The following is a 7,032-nucleotide window of genomic DNA, read 5'->3' on the forward strand; positions in this document are numbered from 1 at the left end:
GGAATTAAGGGGCCAAGTTGACATACTCAAAACCGCCACCTCTGACTCGGAGAACCTCACGGCTAAAAACAACAGTCTTCAGTCACGATGTGATCACACTCGAAGGGAAATAAGTGATCTAAAGATCAACGTACAGAGATTGGAAAATCAGCTGCAAACTTTACAGGGCTCCGTAGATAGCAGGGAGAGAGATTATAAGTTCGCCGTAAAGACTCGTGATGAGGAACTAAGGGAGAAAACTCAGCTGATAGAAAAATTTAAAGAGGCCGAGGAGAAGGAAAAAGATAAGTCACAGAAAAAGAATCTCAGGGACATGGCAGAGATAAAGAAACAAAACAACAACCTACAGACTCGGAACATGGAGCTGGAGAAAGCTAACACAGAACTACGTCACAAACACTCGGAAACTCTGATACAAAACCTGAAATATAAAGTGTCTGAAAAGAAGATGATCGAGTATCAAAACCAAAAGCCAAAGAAAGAATCCGTGAATGGACCTCTTAATTTAGTGATTATGAACTTGCTTTTTATTTCAATGGAACTGTTAATTTAATATGAGCTTTTTAAAATTTTACTATTCATTTTGGTGCCCGGAGTGTCATGGATTATCCGCGAGTTCATGTAACGTTAACTTTGTTGTGACGTCATAATACTTTCGTTTGTTTCTATAGATAATAACAAGTCTCAAATAAACCACTATACGATCAAGACGTCTTTCATTTCATTCCACAACACCTACAGTCTCTCAGAAAGCGGTAATTTGTATGTTCTTAGCCTCTTCTTTGAAATAATGTAAAATTGAATATAGGTATCGGGATTACTTTTCACATGATTTTAAATTGAATGCCATGAAAATACTTTATTTTCTACATAATTCTATTGGAGCTGTAAAGTATGGAAAAAGGAAAGTTTAAATTGATTATGACGTCATAATGGATCTAGCACCGAAAAGACGGTCTAAAGTCATTTACTAGATCTTGACCTTAACAAAGATCTGATTTTAATCAGATTGCAAGTATTCATGATTCTTCTTAGCATTTACAGGTTAGATTGAGTTTATTTTGGTATGTGAAGATGTGTAAGTCTATAATATGCGTAAATATAATAAAAAAAAATATTTTAAAAAGTGTATTTCGAAAGAGATTTCTGGAAAAAATCAGATCTTCTTAAGTTACGGTTGCTGTTAGAGTTGCTATGTATTCACCGGTTATAAACTAAAAATAATTTACCGGCCGCTATTTGAAAAAAAAATCTTTTCCATAAGAAAAGAGAAATTCATCAAAATTGTGCTACCTAAATTATATTTCTTACATCTCAAACAGCACATGGAACACAACATCTAGTACATGTATACTATACGAAGGAAACGAAAATAATTTTTTATTGAAATGAAAGAACTTTAACCATCAGTACTTCAAAACCTTTTCAAAGCTTAAAGAATCTTTGGGGATTTTTGTAGGCTACATGTATACTTAGACTTAAATAATATCTAGAAAAGCTTAAGTATAACCTTTGACAATATTTTTTTTCTCAAAGCGCAGTAGTGCATACGCTCTAGCTAAAGTAAATACAACCAACAGGCAATATTCAAAACATCGGACCTTGAATGGAGAGGTGTCCGACAACCCCCCCCCCCATTACCCCCAAACTTTTGGATTTTCATAGTTATACAGGTAAGAGAAGACAAGCCCCCCCCCCCCCCCCTTGTCTCTGCCACGAAAGAAAGGTTTTTCAGATAGAGAATTCTTCAACTTTTTCGCTTGTCAATCTAATTGCTTAGGTTGAATTGTAAATCTCTTTTTTTTTCTTGAGTGGGCTTGGAATCCCCACCTCTCCCCCTTTTGGAAAAAAACTGTAGATCCGAACAATAAAACGGCTGTCTAGTATTCTATCTTGTAAGTAACATATAAAGTATATATAATACATTTAAAGGAAAGAGCATTACAATTATTAACAGACATATGTTATCTTTTCCGAAATAGAAAAAAGGGGGATTAATTGTGATCAATTCCACGAATTTTCAATACATGTATATTATTTGGACATTAGGAGTGTTTGATTATACTAAAAAATTGAATTTAAAAAATTCAATCAAAATTTACAGCAATAGACTCTTGGAAAAAAGGGGAAAGCCGGGAGAGGAGGCCCCCCTTTCTACGTGCTCTATGAATATGGTGCAGGACCGTTTTAAAGAAACATTTTACCCTATTATGAGCAAGTTTTAACTAACAATTTCTTGTTAAATTATACATGTCGTACGGCAAAACCTTTCTCCCTTACTACTAGTAATTCCTTATAGATTTTTATCCAGATTTTATAGTGCTATTTTGAATTGTTCATGAAAGGAAAGTTGCTTAGAGATAATTCATTAAAGCAATATGAGCTGCAACTTTGATGTCAGAAATTTTTGTTGCAAAATTGTAATTAACTATTTCAATGATGAAAAAAAAACATTTATAAATTTCTGTTGCTCATATTTGTTATGAAAGAACTATTTATAAGCTTTGATTGAAGCAAAATTGCATTATTGTCATCCTGTACAATATTGTTTTCTTATATAATGCTATACATTCCCTTGTAAAGAAATCGTTTATGAAAAAATTCTGATACTAATTTTAGTCTTATTGATCATAAAGATTTAAATTACATACGGATTTATCATAACAGCACATTTTAACAGCAAAATAAAATTCTCAAAAATGCAGCTCATATTGCTTTAAAATAAATATTACAGATATTTGAATTAAACTTATTTTCAAATTTCGTGCACGGAAATGAAAACTTAACGGTTAATCAGTGTTAATAGGTACATGTATAGAGTAGTAAATTTGTAGTCCATAATTGAAACAAGAGGCCCAAGGGCCACATCGCTCACCTGAGCACTGTGGCTAGGAAAAAAGGAAAAATCAGTTTAGTATTGAAAAGCTTAAATGCATAAGTGGTCCCAACCTACCCCTAAAAAGGGAGGGAGGGGGTCATGATTTGAACAAACTTGAATCTACACTATCTGAGGATGCTTCCACATAAATATGACCAATCATAGCTTTGCTGTTCTTGAGAAGAAGATTTTAGAAGATTTTTCCTATATATTCCTATGTAAAACTTTGATCATCCATTGTGGCCCCACCCTATCCCCGGGGATCATAATTTGAACAAACTTGAATCTACACCACCTGAGGATGCCTCCACATAAATATGACCAATCATTATGTAGCTTTGCTGTTTCTTGAGAAGAAGATTTTTCCTATATATTTCTATGTAAAACTTTGATCGTCCAATGTGGCCCCACCCTATCCCCGGGGGTCATGATTTGTACAAACTTGAATCTACACTACATGACAATAATTCCACATGAGTTTCATCTTTCCTGGCCCACTGGTTCTTGTGAAGAAGATTTTTCAATAATGCCATTAATTTTTTGCTATTTCGTAATTATCTCCCCTTGGAGGAGGGCGTGGCCCTTTATTTGAACAAACTTGAAACCCCTTCACCCAAGGATACTTTGTGCCAAGTTTGATTGAAATTGGCCCAGTAGTGCTGGAGAAGATGAAAATGTGAAAAGTTTACGACAACAACGACGCCGACGACAGACAACGGACAAATTTTGGTCAGAAAAGCTCACTTGAGCCTTCGGCTCAGGTGAGCTAAAAGTAAGATCTTTAACATCAATTGAAAATAATTCAATATAAAGGAAAAAAAATTAAATACTTCAAATGAGGATCTAATTACAGCATATATATATAATATATATATATATATATATATATATATATATATATATATATATATATATATATATATATATATATATATATATATATATATATATATATATATTTATATATATTTATATATATATATAGAAAGCACAAAGAAATTCACTTTTATAAGGATACCCATTTCCGCCCCAGCCCGGGGTTGAACTCTCGACCTGCGGAATCTGTCTTTAGACACCTTCGAAGTACAATATTCACCTTGCCCTTCGGGCTCGGTGAATATTGTACTCCTCAGGTGTCTAAATCATCGTATTGACCTCAAAAAGCAGCAATAATTGTATATTAATTAAAAAAAATGAATTTATTTCTTTCATGAAATAATAATTAACAAAGTGCATTAATTTTTTTTCTTCAAAACTTGAAAACCCGTGCTTGTATATTTCTCTTTTTTTTTTTAATTTAGAAAGATCAATGAGCTCTGAATGAAAATGGAGAAATAAAACTAAAATGATATAAACAACAAGAGGCCCATGGGCCACATCGCTCACCTGAGCACTGTGGCTAGGAAAAAAGCTTTAATTCATACGTGGTCCCAACCTACCCCTAAAAAAGAGGCGGGATATGATTTGAACAAAATTGAATCTACACTAACTAAAGATGTTTTCATATTTCTTTGACTAATTGTGACTTTTTTCACTACAAGTTTGAACTTTCCTTATGGTCCCACCCTATCCCCTGGGGTCATGATTTGAACAAATCTGAATCTACACTATTTGAGGATGCTTCCATATAAATATGACTAATCATAACTTTGCTCTTCTTGAGAACAAGATTTAAAAAAAAATGTCCTATGTATTCCTATGCATAACTTTAATAATCAATTGTGACCCCTACATATCCCCAGGGGATATTTATATATATCAGGGAGTCATGATTTTTATCAAATATGAATCTACACTACCTTAGGTTACTTCCTAATAGTTAATAACCAATCATGGCTTTGTTGTTCTTGAGAAGATTTTTCCTATATATATTTCTATGTAAAACTTTGATCGTCCATTGTGGCCCCACCCTACCCCCGGGGGTCATGATTTGAACAAACTTGAATCTACACCACCTGAGGATGCTTCTATATAAATATGACCAATTATGGCTTCGTTGCTCTTGAGAAAAAGATGTTAAAAGATTTTTCCTATATATTCCTATGTAAAACTTTGATCATCCATTGCCGCCCCACCCTACTCCAGGGGGTCATGAATTTAATAAAATTGAATCTACACTACCTGAGAATGATTCCACACGAGTTTCATCTTTCCTGGCTCAGTGGTTCTTGAGAAGAAGATTTTTAAAAGATGCCATTAATTTTTCACTAATTTGTAATTATCTCCCCTTAGAAGAGAGCATGGCCCTTCATTTGAACAAATTTGAATCCCCTTTATCCAAGGATACTGTGTGCCAAGTTTGGTTGAAATTGGTCGAGGAGTTCTGGAGAAGAAGAGGAAATTGTGAAAAGTTTACAACGACAATGTCGGCGACAACGACGACAGACAATGGACAAATTTCGATCAGAAAATCTAACTTGAGCCTTTGGCTCAGGTGAACTAAAAATGTTTATACCCGTTACCATGGTAACATTCTTAGTTTGAATTTTTAAATCTTGATTGCAAATGTATATATTTATGTATATTTTGTACCAGCAATGATTTTACATAAAAATGTCCTGTAATCTTGATTCTGAGTATCAAAACAGTTGAAATTCCTACAGAGAATCTCTTAACTCTACATAGGTTACATTGGTTGTTATGTGCTCAGAATCGTTGCCATGGGAAAATCAAGTGAAAAATAAAATTTTATAAGATGCTAATTACATTGTAAAATTTGCCTAATCACAATTTTACAGCTTGTTTTGAAGAATCCTTAACAACAGGTACATGAACATGCTAAAATTATTATTCTATGATCGTGTTGCTAAGGGGAAATTGCTGTTACCCTGGAGATTACAAATTGTAAAACATTCCATAGCTTGCAGAGAGGTCTCAAAAATTTCAATTTATTGTTAAATTTGTTATGAGTATTCAAAGATAACAAGTTATGTGATTTATGACTTTAGCATTTTACATTTTTTCTCTTTTTATTCATCAAAACATCCATTTTTGTTGCTCGGCAACGGATAGGAATGTTTAAAAATTATACGCTTCTGAATTCAAATTCTAAAAGACAAAATCCTCTGCTTTTATGTTATATACACAGGATGTCTGTATGAGGTCCATCACTGGAGTAATTAAGCATTGAATAATTCCAAAATCAAGGAAAATGCTGAGTCAGCAAAAAAGGAAAAACATGCATATATTCCCACATCTATCACAGATATATCTTTAAATCTTCTTTCTATATTTTTGATTGTGAAAACTGTTAAGATCATTATTTTGAGAATAACAGCAATGAAAAAGAAATTCTTTTAGTATTTACATTTAATTTGAGCCTGAAAGATAAGAGATTTTTTAGTCCATCAAAGCTGAAAATCGGCTGGTTGCTAGGGAAAATTCTTAACCCATGTTTCCATGGTAACCGTGAATCAAAACATTTTTCCTTTTGCATACATGGTTCATAGGGCAAAAGAAGACTATGTGTGGAAAATCATCGAATTCTGAGAACCCTCATATATCACCTGCATGCCTATTTTGCATGATTTTTACAAAGAACTGTACTTAAATTCCAGTGCCTTGTTTGATTGGTCGAATATGCAATACAGTAATATCTTTTATGAGAAAAAAGTCACTCAGTGAGATTCAGTGTTCTGAAAAAAGGTGTCTTGTACTAAAACATGCGCATCTCTTTAGGTGTATAACTATATAATATATTTTATTGTATTTCTTTGCAGATATAAATTTCAAATGTTCATCATTCCTTGTTATCGTGTTGACCATATTGTTTGCACACTCTACCAGTCAAGCAGGTAAAAATTTCTTTAATATCACTATCTGTAATTCACGTACTAGTTTTTTTAACAAAACTGATAATTTGTATGCAGAAATAACTCTAGAAAATGTTCTTTATGTTCTAGAAAAATCTGTATGTTTGACATTGAAAAGAAGGGGGAAAAAGACCAATAATTAAAGAATGTGACTTAATTTGTAAAATACTGTTCTTTGTGATCCGCTAATTAAATCACACAGTTATAACTGTCATCTTTTTGGTGGAAGTGGGGGGGGGGGGGTTGGAGTATATAATAAACACTTATCCACTGGTTGTGAATGGGATGGCTCTCTTATCAAACCCGCGACAGGAACTATTCCCCGAGGGCTTGCCCGAGGGG

This window comes from Saccostrea echinata, unplaced genomic scaffold (genome assembly GCF_033153115.1).
Source record: "Saccostrea echinata isolate AGI-Se365-2 ecotype Australia unplaced genomic scaffold, CSIRO_AGI_Sech_v1 ptg000025l, whole genome shotgun sequence".
Taxonomy (NCBI): domain Eukaryota; kingdom Metazoa; phylum Mollusca; class Bivalvia; order Ostreida; family Ostreidae; genus Saccostrea; species Saccostrea echinata.